Source organism: Camellia sinensis, chromosome 6, assembly GCF_055761805.1.
Source record: "Camellia sinensis isolate YWXY chromosome 6, ASM5576180v1, whole genome shotgun sequence".
NCBI lineage: Eukaryota > Viridiplantae > Streptophyta > Magnoliopsida > Ericales > Theaceae > Camellia > Camellia sinensis.
In genome coordinates this window covers 184,736,381-184,752,571 of record NC_138966.1, presented here as the reverse complement: position 1 = coordinate 184,752,571, position 16,191 = coordinate 184,736,381, and the positions used below count along the sequence as shown (strand labels likewise).

Here is a 16,191-nt window from a genome sequence, read left to right as displayed (position 1 = left end):
TCATTTTCATCTAATAGTTGGCTAAAATAGGTAAGAAAAAAAGGAAGAGAACTGTAAGGAGAATTTAAAAAAAAAAAAAAAAGATTCCCTAGATGGATATAAACCTCTCACAATCCGAGAGGCTACGCAATAACTTCATCTTACTCCCAAGAACCTAGGAGGGAAATTCATTACGTTTTAGTGAATGAATACAACTGAACTAGAAAAGAAGTGCATCATGTATGTATTCATGCATGTGAGGTATAACTAATCTAATTGTTCACTTGAATTTTTCAGATGCAAACGCTTGCAAAGAACAAGGAAAATCCTCTGGATGGATTTATGTGCCCGGGTGGTTGGGAATGTTAGTCGAATACTACGGCAGTTTGGTTCCCAGTGACAATGGCAAAGTTCCTCAACCTGTGGCTGCTTAGATGGATTTGGTGTGTCAATAAATAATGGCACATCTGTTTGGGAGAAACTGAAACTCTATTAATATCCAATTTGTGATTGTTCAGATGTTGTAAAGATTGTCCAACTCTCTAATAAGTCATATGGGGAGCACTGGTACAGTGACACAAAGGCTCAGCCTCAACTTGTAATCAGAGCTCCAACATGGCAGCTTGCAATTGCACACTACTCGGTGTGCATTCTGTACCATATTGTGATTGGGTTTTTAAAATTGGAAAACATTTTATTGTGTGGTGCATTTTAATAAACTTCCTCTATTTTCATTTTTATTTTTATTTTTTTGGGATTGTGGTAACTCCTAGATCCCACAATGGCGTGCACCTCGTGTATTTGGCTGCCCTCTTTTTTGGGGTTGGGGTTGGGGTCAATGGTGCACAGAAAGTATTTAGGGCCTGTTTGGATGTGTTTTTATTTTCTGTTTTCAGTTTTTAGAAAACACAAATTTGGTCTGAAAGAAAACAGTGTTAAGACTTGAATTTGAGAATCTATAGCCATACAGAGTTTTAGACACATAAAATATAACAGTTTATGTTTAAGAACTAAACAAAAGTCTCATCTGGTACATGTCAAAATATAGATATTGTGGGGATATATTTTCTGAGTACCAACACGTGGCAAGGTGACGCCGACGTATCAGCCGAGGTGCCACGTGTCCTGGTCGTTATGCCGAGGCTATCTCCGAAGATATCGGAATCCGAGATAAGCGGATAAAGAACAAGAGTCCTAGAATGGGAGAAGACTTCAGTTTGGGTAAAGATGAGACTCTTAGAGAGCTTATCCTGATCCTATTGGGAGTCTAAGATTAGCAATAATCCTGAGTCCATTGGAGTTAGGCTTCCATTGGGACTAGGATTGAGTTAGCTATAAAAGAGAGGCACCCCCATGGGTCTAAGGTATGTCTTTTCATGCTCAAGCTAGTGAGTTTAGCACTATTGATTATCTTTGAGAGATATTGAGTACTAACTTGATCATCGAAGTACCCCCGGGTGGCGAACCACCACCGGAGTCTTCTCTTTCTGTTGCAGGTTAGTTAGGTGCCATCTATTCTGCTGGTGCTCTCCAGCTGGATACTAAGATTGCAGTGTGGTCAGATTTTCACCCACATAATTTGGCACCGTCTGTAGGAAAGAAAGAAGAATAGATGGCCGTCACTGTACAAGATCAACGTATTGGAAATGACGAGTTTAGCAAAGATAGAGAATGTGTCGACATAAACGGAGTGAAGACCCTTTCAGAAGGGACGAAAAGACAGGGGGCATGAGTGCTCCCAAGGAGATGACATTCAAGTATAGAAGAGCTCAGCCCAAGTGAGCAGATCCCGGATTCTAGAACCTGGATCCTGGATCCCAAAAAGCATGATCTCGGCCTAGATGAGTAGGTCCGAGAAGAGAAGAGCTCAACCTGAGAGAGCAGATCGAAGATTCCAGTAGACAAGACCTCGGCACTTAAGCACGAGAAGAGAAGAGCTCAGTGAGCAGATCTCAGATCCCAGAAGATAAAAAGAAAACATGCAAGGTCAGACTGCAGTTAGCCAGGTTGAAGACCTTTTATAAGGTCCACAAAAGAGCATGTGAAAGCCATGCAGGGGGCAGAGAAAAGACGAAGATGTTTAACACTTGTTGAAATTTGTAGCAATTTACAATTTGAAGTTAAACAGAGATTATTGTTTAACACTTGTTGAAATTTGTAGCAATTTACAAGTTGAAGTTAAACCGAGATTAATGTTTAACACTTGTTGAAATTTGTAGTAATTTACAAGTTGAAGTTAAACCGAGATTAATGTTTAACACTTGTTAAAATTTGTAGCAATTTACAAGTTGAAGTTAAACCGAGATTATTGTTTAACACTTGTTGAAATTTGTAGCAATTTACAAGTTGAAGTTAAACCGAGATTATTGTTTAACACTTGTTGAAATTTGTAGCAATTTACAAGTTGCAGTTAAACCGAGATCATTGTTTAACACTTGTTGAAATTTGTAGCAATTTACAAGTTGAAGTTAAACCGAGATCATTGTTTAACGCTTGTTGAAATTTGTAGTAATTTACAAGCTGAAGTTAAACCGAGATCATTGTTTAAACACTTGTTGAAATTTGTAGCAATTTACAAGTTGAGTTAAACTGATATAATGTTCAAACGCTTGTTGAAACTTGAGAAAAGTTTACAAGCAGAGTTAAACCGAGATGATGTTTAACGCTTGTTGAAACTTGAGAAAAGTTTACAAGCAGAGTTGAGCCGAGATGATGTTTAACGCTTGTTGAAACTTGAGAAAAGTTTACAAGCAGAGTTAAACCGAGATGGTGTTTAACACTTGTTAAAATTTGAGAAAAATTTACAAGTCAAGACAAGGTTGTACTGAAAGAAGTATCTACATACTTGCCGAGATTACCATGTTGCCAGGACTTGGAAGATAATGAAAGACAGAAGTCTTAAGAAGTAAAAGAAAAGTGGCGAATTTTTGAGCAACACTTGTGAAAACATTTGTTACACTGTTTTCAAGTATTAAACCGAGGCTGAGATAAACCGATTAGTGGGTACAACCGAGGTGTTACACCTCGAGAAGATTACACAGTTAAGGTGTAAATTGAAGACATGCAAATTATTTTTCCATACAAGAGTAAAAAGAAAAACATATTGGCTAGAAAGGATTTGTGACTGCGACATGAAGCCAACTTCCATAATGTGATCCTAAAGTGCAACTTATGTTCACATTAGTGGGCAAGGAGAAGGAATGATAATGTTACCACTTGTTGAAATTTTAAAACAATTTACAAGTTGAAATAGTTGAAGATTACGAAGTCTACCACTTGTTAAATTTTTTTAGCAATTTACAAGTTTGGTATAGCCGAGATCACACTAAAAGACATTTTCCGAGATATGATCATCCGAGATGACCAACTAGCTTGTTAAAAGCTTAGAAGGTTGGGAAAAGTGAAGCATGTATAAAAGAAGGCAAGTACAAATGAGGAAACAACACTTGAATACCTCTGTTAAAGAACACACTTGTAGAAATAAAGTACCGAGGTTATGTTAGTCCGAGGTGTCTACCCAATGATAATTCTGAACTGATGCTTATCTAAGGTGTCTACCTGATGATAATTCCGAAGTGATGCGTATCCGAGGTGTACTGCCCCAAAGTGATTTGTAGGATATATTTGAAAAAAGTTGAAAAATTCTAAAGTATGGGGAAGCATGCAGGCAGTAAGCAGAAGAAAGCATTCAATACTCAGAAAAATACAAACATGCATTAAAAGAAACACTTCAACCTGGTAAAGTGATTTCTTGTTCAAATACAAAGCAGTGGCGCATTGGCGAACAACAAACATTGTTCAGAAGCAAAGAAGTTACATATGCAAAGACAACAAAAGTACAAGAATGAAGACCCAAAGAACTAGGGACTAAAGTAAGAACGTCGGACTGATCTGCTTCGACGATTAACGATAGTTCAGCCTCGGCAATCAGTTGGGGAAGCTTCTCTACTGTTATCTCGACATCTATTTCAAGAAGGGACATGGTTCTAAGAGCTTTGCAACTGCTCCATTCACACTCTCTGGTAAGCTCCTGATTTCCCAAAATCCGATAACACTGAAGCTGACATATGAAACATATTCTGATTAGTCGAGGATAATTATTCATTACTGTTTACAGTCAAATCAATCTATTGTCATTGGCTTCCATAGCGTCAAACAAACAAGAATGTGACAATACACAAGCATTGTTCCATAAAACTCCAAATTACAGGATTTGCTCAATCCCGTTCACTTGTAACACGTATGTCTCCAACAACTATAGGTCGGTTCTTCATAGTGTTCATGGTTAGGTCGGTTTGTTGATAGCCCACAAAAGGTCATTCAAGTAAGTCAAGTACTCCAAACGGATTCAAGTTTTGGGTCTATCAGTTTTTCTGCCAAGAATAATCTGGCCATTTATTTATACATGATTCTTAATCCTTTTTTTACAAAATTAGATTAGATAGAGGGTCTTATCGATCAATCCAAGCAAAGGTCTTGCCAAATTAAGTCAAACAAAGGCCCCATCAAATTACATCCAATGAGGGTTCTACCAGGCCAAATCAGACAAAGGTTCTATCGTATCAAATCAGATAGAAATTTTCTCAAATAGAGTACATTTGGTTCTGTAAGGCATATTTCATTTGCTTAGGTACATGGTTGATAGTTTCACAACTGTTCTAAGTTCATCAGTCCTCAAGGTCATATCGGAGTCATTCATCACAACTGTTCATATCAAAGTGTTTCAAGTCATGTACAATATAGCACATGGTACACAGTAACATGCATCATAATCAATATAACTGTTCTCAAATAAGTCTTAGATGCAAGCACATGGTACACAGTAACATGTTAAACAAAGTTCTTCGATTACACATAATATAGGATTTGTCACGCAGAGGTTCCAAATCAGTCACAAAGCATAGGTTGACGAGTCAAGCTTAATATAGTCACATAGTCCAGTCAATTTTTTACCAATCAGAATACGTGATCTTGCAATTTATAGAGTTCATTATTTGGGGTGCTCAGCCCGGTCACACAATCACAGAGTCATAATTCCAGTGGTTCAGTCTTCAAAGACAGTAATATAATAAATTACCCCGAGCATGGGTCCAGATGTACATGTGCATGTACAAAGTCAATCGATATCCCAATACATTCAATGAATACGGTCTCGATCTTGTGGGTCCAACCAATCTAGATACACATGCAGCAGATACGGAAAAAAAAAGATGTCGATCCGAACCAATTAATATCCCAAGCAAAGATGTGCACATGTACTAATTCAGAATCAATCATCACATAAGCATACGTTTATAAACAATATAGATACCTGGGATAACAGTCGCAGTATTCTGAGTGCTTTCTGGGATGAGTGTAATTACTCTATACTGATTAGCAATTCCTACCCATTGGTACGAATCTAGCTGAGACAGAAGATTTATCCACATTTTGTCCAGTTCAGGGATAGTTCCTTACCATATGGTCCATTTTACCACACCTATAACGAGCCCAGAAGTCCGATAAAAAACCCCTCGGCGTTTCTTACACTGATGGTGGCAAAGGTTCTCACCGTAGTGGCAACTGACGTTGTTGTCTCAAAATCTCTGTCATTTCTTGTACTATTCTTTCCAGTCTATCAAATCAGGCTATAGAAGAGTCTGCCAACTCGTATGCCCTTACATTATCTGTGTTCTACACCAATTCTTATTAAGCCTTGCCAAATATCGGGATGCCCAATACAAAGATAAACACCGATACACATGCGTACATTCGCACATAGGCACATTGTTATTTTCTCATTTTATGTATTGACAAGACACAATTAATCACATACGTAACAGATGATTGCATACTTATCAGATATCGCATGCTGAACATTTACTAAGTAGTTATATACTCAAATCATGTTCATATTTCACATAGACCTCCATTTGCAGAATCAAATGCACATAAGCAGCTTCTCATGACTCATATGTTCATATATGTGCATTATAACAAAACAACTTGTTGTACACATTAGTGTAACAATTCGCATCTCATATAATCACATGTTCTCACCACCTGATTAAACTTGCATTATACTTTATACAGAAGATTCACAGGTATGCATATACTAAAGAGCATACATATTTAAATAATTTATAATGCAAGCAGATCACAGCTTATAACACATAACTATTCATATCAAAACAGTTAGGCTTATTCTCGATGCTTCCAAATTCATACTTATCATATGAATGCATCCTAGATCTTCTCTAGACGCTTATTGCTCTTTTGGACAAGTGTGTGAGTTATTAACTCGTGCTCTGATACCACTCTGTCACGATCTGAACCCGCCCCCGTGGGTTAAGGACACAACCGGCCAGTAATAATGAGATTACCTACGGCCCCAAACCAAACCAGACGTATTTTAACAGAGTTAACGGGGGCTAAACAGAAGCAATTTTAAAACTTTGTCCATAGAGCCGTGCTTATATGCACATCATAACATTTCATACATACATATGTTAATAACTCACAACAGAAAGTATAGTAACATAAAGTTCTATACCGATAGGATCATTCAAATCTAAGTCAGCCAAAACAAAGCTATATACAGACGTACACCAAAGTCCTCGCCAACATGACAAAATAACATAGAATGGCAGAAGGGCGAAGACGTGTTTCGTGCGTGAGACGCAATGGCTGACTTTTCAAAACCTTAGTTGTTCCATACAGACTTCCCTGGGGCTGGGTTTGGACTTCTCCTGGCTCACCTACGAACACATAAATGAGCGTGAGCGATAGCCCAGTGAATAATATCAAATAAGGAATATACATTGGAACAATATACATCAAACGGCCTTGGGCCCAATTTATATTTCTAACTAATACATACATACATAGATATATGCAAGTTAAGTAACTGCGGTTCCAAAGACATCATACGGCCTCAGGCCTAATCCATTCGTATCATTCATGTCAAACTGGCCATTGGCCCATTCGTACTTTCAGGTCAAACTGTTACTCATGTCAAACTATCATTTATATGAAACTGTTATTCATGACAAACTATCATTCGTGTCAAACTGTTATTTGTGTCGAACTATCGTTCGTGTCAATCTGGCCTCTAGCCCATTCATTTATGTCAAACTGGCCTCTGGCCCATTCATTCATGTCAAACTGGCCTCTGGCCCATTCATTCATGTCAAAACGGCCTTCGGCCCATCCATTCCTGTCAAAACGGCCTTCGGCCCATTCATTCATGTCAAAACAGCCTTCGGCCCATCCATTCATGTCAAAACGACCTTCGGCCCATTCATTCGTTCTTGTCAAAATGGCCTTTGGCCCATCCATTCGTTCTTGTCAAAACGGCCTCTGGCCCAATCATTTAGTATAACAACCATTGTCCACCAATCGAATCAATGAACTTATAAAACTTACATAGAAGTAAGCAATTTGGACAACAACATATTTCAGATATCTTTTTTAAGATATTACTCACAGTGATCGGTTGGTTGGTTTGCCCTAGAGCTCGACCCTACACATTCCATGAACACAAAAGGGTCACAAACAATTGAATCCGTTCTAAATTCACATTTTTCTCTTTAGGCTTCATTCTTATCTCTTTAATTCAATTACAATGCTCAATGCATGCCTAAGAGTACTTGGAAGTGAAAGAGAACGGAAAATGAAACACAAAATGTCTTTTCAAAATTTCAGAAAACAGGGTCCCCGCTCGAGCGTCAACTTCCCCGCTCGAGCGGACCCAATAGGTTTGCCAAAGTTCTGGTTAGGTCAAATTTACGCTCGATCGTCCACTCTGGCGCTCGAGCAGAAGGCCTGTCTACATGGCTCCCCGCTCGAGCGTCAACTTCCCCTGCTCGAGCGGACACCATGTCTACTGAAAATGCTGGGAGCTCGTTTTTCATGCTCGAGTGGCGGTTTCTCCACTCGAGCGGGCACCAAAATTTCTGGGTTTTCCAGAATGTGTTCTTGAGCTTCAACTTGATATTCAAAGGTTCAAAATGCATGCTTTTGGCTCAATCTTCACATATACATATACTAACATGGTATAAACACCCAATTACAACATTTTGAAGCTCAATTTCACAATATAATCACATGCATGTCCCAATCAACACCAAGCTCATTTTCAGCATAACAATTTCATGTATTTCAACTCATATTTCCATAAATTGTACATGCATGTGGAATATAACTCTCATTTCAACTTACATGGTGCAAATGGTGATTACAAACATGAGCTTTAACCAAAACCCTACATGGATTACACACATTGTGCTCAATTATGAAAATTCATAGCAATTTCCTACATGCATGCATCAATTGACTTCAAATTCATCAAATACTAGAAAATTCCTTCACTTATGGCGCAATTCTTGCTCTTGATCATTAATCAACTTTAATTTTACAAAATTACAAACTAGAATCCATGAAATACTCACCTAGGAGCTTTAATTCTCACAATCTATAGCAAATTCTTGAGTAATCTTCAAGACTTCCAAGATTCAAGAGCAAAACTTAGATGATCTCCCTTTTCTCCCTCTAATTTCGGGTGTCTCTCTCTCTAGAGAGTTAAATCAGCCAAAATGGACAAAAAGAGGAATTGAGTGTGTATAATGGCCCTTTTTAAAAGCTCCCTCAAATACATTCTTTTAATATAAAATAATTGGGCACCATAACATTAATTTAATCCATTTAATCTGGTCCAAATCAATTTTTAATCAAATTTCACCGTAGGCTTTAAAAATTACGCCAATCACAATGACGCGGTCAATTTCGATTTCTACGGCCGATAAGGCCTTCAATTTAATTTCCAAAGCAATAATCAAACAGGTATTCCTACGGTGAACAGATAGAAATTCAAAACCACATATATTCACATAATTGGCACACAAAATCATATCAGACACATAATCAAATTCATAATAAGGACCCATTAGCATAATACGGAACAGGGCTATCGCAGTCTTCCCCTCTTTAGGAAGTTTGGTCCTCCAAACTTATTTCACCTTTAGTCGAACACAATTCGGAACACTTTTCATTCAACGGTTCCAATCCTTTTTGATAGCCATTACCTATTCTCAAAATCAAGCAACACTCTGTTCTTAATCGGTCAGAGACTTACCTTTTCCCCCATACAAGGTCTATATGGCGTCACACCAAAACTAGAGTGTAGGCTGTGGTTGTAAGCAAGGTCTGCCAACAACGGATAGATCTTCCAAATTCCCTGAAAAATCTACTGCATATATTTGGAACATTTCTCCCAAAAGTTCTTTCTAATTATACATCAATTTCCAGATGGAAAGTAGCGCTGACTCATAATTCAGTTCCCACTATCTCTCGAAGGCTTGTCAGAATTCAGACACATTTTAGGATTCCGGTCTGCTACAATGGACACTGGGATTCCATGCAACCAATCAATCTTATTGATGTAAACAACGGCTAGTCTATAAGCATCATACGAAAATTTCACAGGGAGAAAATTAGAAAACTTAGTAATTCTATATACAAGAACCCAAACGGGACTTATACCCTGGGTGCTCAAGGTAGCCCCACAATGAACTTCGTAGTCACATATCCCAACTTCCATTCCAAAATAGAGAGAGATTGAAGTAGTTCTGCCAATATCTGATATTCAACTTTGACTTGTTGGCACTGAAAACATTTAGACACAATTCAACAATTTTGTTTTTCACAACAGATCGCTAACATATTTATTTCAAACGCCCACTAACTTTCCCATAGAAGTTCGGTCCATATCCTTGTCACAGAAGTTCAATTCGTTCTTCAATAATTTCGCAATTCACAATCCAATTCAATACTTAGTTTAGTGACTCATCACGGTTATCCAAGATTAATCAAAAGTCTTCAGGAACATAAAGTGGATCTAGACACTGATTCCCGAGTCAACAAAGATAAGAACGAAGCAATCAATCACATGACATACATAACTCATATATCCCCATAGTACCAATTGTAAAGCACACTAACATCGAAGCAGTCGATTTCTACCCCTATACACGTGTTCTCAATTCATTCAACAGTTTACAGTTTACAATTTGGTTCAATATTCAATTCCTTGTTCTTTCGAGTCTTTCCACACTATCTCATAGCCGCCAAAAGCAGAAGGCACTTCGTCTATTAATCCCCATGATGTCAAAGATGATATCAAAACAGTCAATCACATGTTAAACACAATTTACACATCCTCAGAGACCCAATTATAGAATATAATGGCACTGAGTAGTTATTTACGCAAGGCGTATTGAATTCACATACTTTCGGACAATCAGGGTTTTTAAAAGCTCCTTTGATGCTAATAACATCCACATAATACCAAAGAATGACATTCCAGACAAAACAACGGAATAATCGTCTCAGAATCAAAGCACACCTGCTCACGACCGTCGGTGGCCGACTCGAGAGCGATTAAACAAACCCACCCGTACAAAACCGTCGGTGGCAAAAGAGATATCTCAACAAACGTGCTACATAGGCTTAACGTCCCCTAGCACGAAAGGACGCCCCAAGAATGTCATCAAAACAAACATAATACCACTCACCATAACCTGATTTCCCAAAATCCGATAACACTGAAGCCGACATATGAAACATATTCTGATTAGTCGAGGATAATTATTCATTACTGTTTACAGTCAAATCAATCTATTGTCATTGGCTTCCATAGCGTCAAACAAACAAGAATGTGACAATACACAAGCATTGTTCCATAAAACTCCCAATTACAGGATTTGCTCAATCCCGTTCACTTGTAACACGTATGTCTCCAACAACTATAGGTCGGTTCTTCATAGTGTTCATGGTTAGATCGGTCTGTTGATAGCCCACAAAAGGTCTTTCAAGTAAGTCAAGTACGCCAAACGGATTCAAGTTTTGGGTCTATCAGTTTTTCGGCCAAGAATAATCTGGCAATTTATTTATACACGATTCTTAATTCCCATTTTACAAAATCAGATTAGATAGAGGGTCTTATCGATCAATCCAAGCAAAGGTCTTGCCAAATTAAGTCAAACAAAGGCCCCATCAAATTACATCCAATGAGGGTTCTACCGGGCCAAATCAAACAAAGGTTCTATCGTATCAAATCAGATAGAAATTTTCTCAAATAGAGTACATTTGGTTCTGTAAGGCATATTTCGTTTGCTTAGGTACATGATTGATAGTTTCACAACTGTTCTAAGTTCATCAGTCCTCAAAGTCATATCGGAGTCATTTATCACAACTGTTCATATCAAAGTGTTTCAAGTCATGTACAATATAGCATTGTCCACATAAGTTCAGGTGTAGTTGCATATGCATGCAGTTGTTCATATCAGGAGGTATTCATCATAATCAATATAACTGTTCTCAAATAAGTCTTAGATGCAAGCACATGGTATACAGTAACACATTAAAAAAAGTTCTTCGATTACACATAATATAGGATTTGTCACGCAGAGGTTCCAAATCAATCACGAAGCATAGGTTGACGAGTCAAGCTTAAAATAGTCACATAGTCCAGTCAATTTTCTACCAATCAGAATACGTGATCTCACAATTTATAGAGTTCATTATTTGGGGTGCTCAGCCCGGTCACACAATCACAGAGTCATAATTCCAGTGGTTCAGTCTTTAAAGATAGTAATATAATAAATTACCCCGAGCATGGGTCCAGATGTACATGTGCATGTACAAAGTCAATAGATATCCCAATACATTCAATGAATACGGTCTCAATCTTGTGGGTCCAACCAATCTAGATACACATGCAGCAGATACGAAAAAAAAAAGATGCCGATCCGAACCAATTAATATCCCAAGCAAAGATGTGCACATGTACTAATTCAGAATCAATCATCACATAAGCATACGTTTATAAACAATATAGATACCTGGGATAACAGTCACAGTATTCTGAGTGCTTTCTGGGATGAGTGTAATTACTCTATCCTGATTAGCAATTCCTACCATTGGTACGAATCTAGCTGAGGCAGAAGATTTATCCACATTTTGTCCAGTTCAGGGATAGTTCCTTACCATATGGTCCATTTTACCACACCTATAACGAGCCCAGAAGTCCGATAACAAACCCCTCGGCGTTTCTTACACTGATGGTGGCAAAGGTTCTCACCGTAGTGGCAACTGACGTTGTTGTCTCAAAATCTCCGTCATTTCTTGTACTATTCTTTCCAGTCTATCAAATCGGGCTATAGAAGAGTCTGCCAACTCGTATGCCCTTACTTTATCCGTGTTCTACACCAATTCTTATTAAGCCTTGCCAAATACCGGGATGCCCAATATAAAGATAAACACTGATACACATGCGTACATTCGCACATAGGCACATTGTTATTTTCTCATTTTATGTATTGACAAGACACAATTAATCACATACGTAACAGATGATTGCATACTTATCAGATATCGCATGCTGAACATTTACTAAGTAGTTATATACTCAAATCATGTTCATATTTCACATAGACCCCCATTTGCAGAATCGAATGGACATAAGCAGCTTCTCATGACTCATATGTTCATATATGTGCATTATAACAAACAACTTATTGTACACATTAGTGTAACAATTCGCATCTCATATAATCACATGTTCTCACCACCTGATTAAACTTGCATTATACTTTATATAGAAGATTCACAGGTATGCATATACTAAAGAGCATATATATTTAAATAATTTACAATGCAAGCAGATCACAGCTTATAACACATAACTATACATATCAAAACAGTTAGGCATATTCTCGATGCTTCCAAATTCATACTTATCATATGAATGCATCCTAGATCTTCTCTAGACGCTTATTGCTCTTTTGGACAAGTGTGTGAGTTATTAACTCGTGCTCTGATACCACTCTGTCACGATCCGAACCCGCCCCGTGGGTTAAGGACATAACCGGCCAGTAATCATGAGATTACCTACGGCCCCAAACCAAACCACACGTGTTTTAACAGAGTTAACGGGGGCTAAACAGAAGCAATTTTAAAACTTTGTCCATAGAGCCGTGCTTATATGCACATCATAACATTCCATACATACATATGTTAATAACTCACAACAGAAAGTATAGTAACATAAAGTTCTATACCGACATGATCATTCAAATCTAAGTCAGCCAAAACAAAGCCATATACAGACGTACACCAAAGTCCTCGCCAACATGACAAAATAACATAGAATGGCAGAAGGGCGAAGACGTGTCTCGTGCGTGAGACTCAAGGGCAGACTTTTCAAAACCTTAGTTGTTCCACACAGACTTCCCTGGGGCTGGATTTGGACTTCTCCTGGCTCACCTACAAACACATGAATGAGCGTGAGCGATAGCCAAGTGAATAATATCAAATAAGGAATATACATTGGAATAATATACATCAAACGGACTTGGGCCCAATTTATATTTCTAACTAATACATACATACATAGATATATGAAAGTTAAGTAACTGCAGTTCCAAACACATCATACGGCCTCGGGCCCAATCTATTCGTATCATTCATGTTAAACTGGCCTTTGGCCTATTCATACTTTTAGGTCAAACTGTTACTCATGTCAAACTATCATTTATGTCAAACTGTTATTCATGACAAACTATCATTCGTGTCAAACTGTTATTCGTGTCAAACTGTTATTCGTGTCGAACTATCGTTCGTGTCAAACTGGCCTCTGGCCCATTCATTCATGTCAAACTGGCCTCTGGTCCATTTATTCATGTCAAAACGGCCTCCGGCCCATTCATTCATGTCAAAACGGCCATCGGCCCATCTATTCCTGTCAAAACGGTCTTCGGCCCATCCATTCCTGTCAAAACGGCCTTCGGCCCATTCATTCATGTCAAAACAGCCTTCGGACCATTCATTCATGTCAAAACGGCCTTCGGCCCATCCATTCATGTCAAAACGGCCTTCGGCCCATTCATTCGTTCTTGTCAAAACAGCCTCTGGCCCATCCATTCATTCTTATCAAAACGGCCTCTGGCCCATTCATTCATCAAAACGGCCTCTGGCCCAATCATTTAGTATAACAACCATTGTCCACCAATCGAATCAATGAACTTATAAAACTTACATAGAAGTAAGAAATTTGGACAACAACATATTTCGTATATCTTTGTTAAGATATTACTCACAGTGATCGGTTGGTTGGTTTGCCCTAGAGCTCGACCCTACACATTCCATGAACACAAAAGGGTCACAAGCAATTGAATCCGTTCTAAATTCACATTTTCCTCTTTAGTCTTCATTCTTATCTCTTTAATTCAATTACAATGCTCAATGCATGCCTAAGAGTACTTAGAAGTGAAAGAGAACGGAAAATGAAACACAAAATGTCTTTTCAAAATTTCAGAAAATAGGGTCCCCGCTCGAGCGTCAACTTCCCCGCTCGAGCGAACCCAATAGGTCTGCAAAAGTTCTGGTTAAGTCAAATTTACGCTCGATCGTCCACTCTGGCGCTCGAGCGGAAGGCCTCTCTACATGGCTCCTCGCTCGAGCGTCAACTTCTCCCGCTCGAGCAGACACCATGTCTGCAGAAAATGCTGGGAGCCCGTTTTTCACGCTCGAGCGGCGGTTTCTCCGCTCGAGCGGGCACCAAATTTTCTAGGTTTTCCAGAATGTGTTCTTGAGCTTCAACTTGATATTCAAAGGTTCAAAATGCATGTTTTTGGCTCAATCTTCACATATACATATACTAACATGGTATAAACACCCAATTACAACATTTTGAAGCTCAATTTCACAATATAATCACATGCATGTCCCAATCAACACCAAACTCATTTTCAACATAACAATTTCATGTATTTCAACTCATATTTCCATAAATTGTACATGTATGTGGAATATAACTCCCATTTCAACTTATATGGTACAAATGGTGATTACAAACATGAGCTTTAACCAAAACCCTACATGGATTACACACATTGTGCTCAATTATGAAAATTCATAGCAATTTCCTACATGCATGCATCAATTGTCTTCAAATTCATCAAATACTACACAATTCCTTCACTTATGGCACAATTTTTGCTCTTGATCATTAATCAACTTTAATTTTACAAAATTACAAACTAGAATCCATGAAATACTCACTTAGGATCTTTAATCCTCACAATCTATAGCAAATTCTTGAGTAATCTTCAAGACTTCCAAGATTCAAGAGCAAAACTTAGATGATCTCCCTTTTCTCTCTCTAATTTCGGGTCTCTCTCTCTCTAGAGAGTTAAATCAGCCAAAATGGACAAAAAGAGGAATTGAGTGTGTATAATGGCCATTTTTTAAAGCTCCCTCAAATTCATTCTTTTAATATAAAATAATTGGGCACCATAACATTAATTTAATCCATTTAATCTGGTCCAAATCAATTTTCAATCAAATTTCACCATAGGCTTTAAAAATTATGCCAATCACAATGGCGCGGTCAATTTCGGTTTCTACAGCCGATAAGGCCTTCAATTTAATTAACAAAGCAGATAATCAAACAGGTATTCCTACGGTGAACATATAGAAATTCAAAACCACATATATTCACATAATTGGCACAGAAAATCATATCAGACGCATAATCAAATTCATAATAAGGACCCTTTAGCATAATACGGAACAGGGTTATCGCAGTCTTCCCCCCTTTAGGAAGTTTGGTCCTCCAAACTTATTTCACCTTTAGTCGAACGCAATTCAGAACACTTTTCGTTCAACGGTTCCAATCCTTTTTTATAGCCATTACTTAGTCTCAAAATCAAGCGACACTCTGTTCTTAATTGGTCAGAGACTTACTTTTTCCCCCATACAAGGTCTGTATGGCGTCACACCAAAACTAGAGTGTAGGCTGTGGTTGTAAGCAAGGTCTGCCAACAACGGATAGATCTTCCAAATTCCCTGAAAAATCTACTGCATATATTTGGAACATTTCTCCCAAAATTTCTTTCTAATTATACATCAATTTGCAAATGGAAAGTAGCGCTGACTCACAATTCAGTTCCCATTGCCTCTCGAAGGCTTGTCAGAATTCAGACACATTTTAGGATTCCGGTCTGCTACAATGGACACTAGGATCCCATGCAACCAATCAATCTTATTGATGTAAACAACGGCTAGTCTATAAGCATCATACGAAAATTTCACAGGGAGGAAATTAGCAAACTTAGTAATCCTATATACAACAACCCAAACGGGACTTATACCCTGGGTGCTCAAGGTAGCCCC

At 38.2% G+C, this 16,191-nt stretch overlaps 1 long non-coding RNA gene across 1 annotated transcript in view; it reads left to right on the top strand.

The window, feature by feature from the left end:
* The first annotated feature begins 299 nt into the window (after positions 1 to 299).
* The window catches only part of LOC145793106 (uncharacterized), a 55,828-nt gene continuing 39,936 nt past the window's right edge, over positions 300 to 16,191 (top strand). Inside the window, exon 1 of the long non-coding RNA XR_014333647.1 lies at positions 300 to 622. This is a non-coding gene — a long non-coding RNA (uncharacterized LOC145793106). The remainder of the gene's footprint in view (positions 623 to 16,191) is intronic.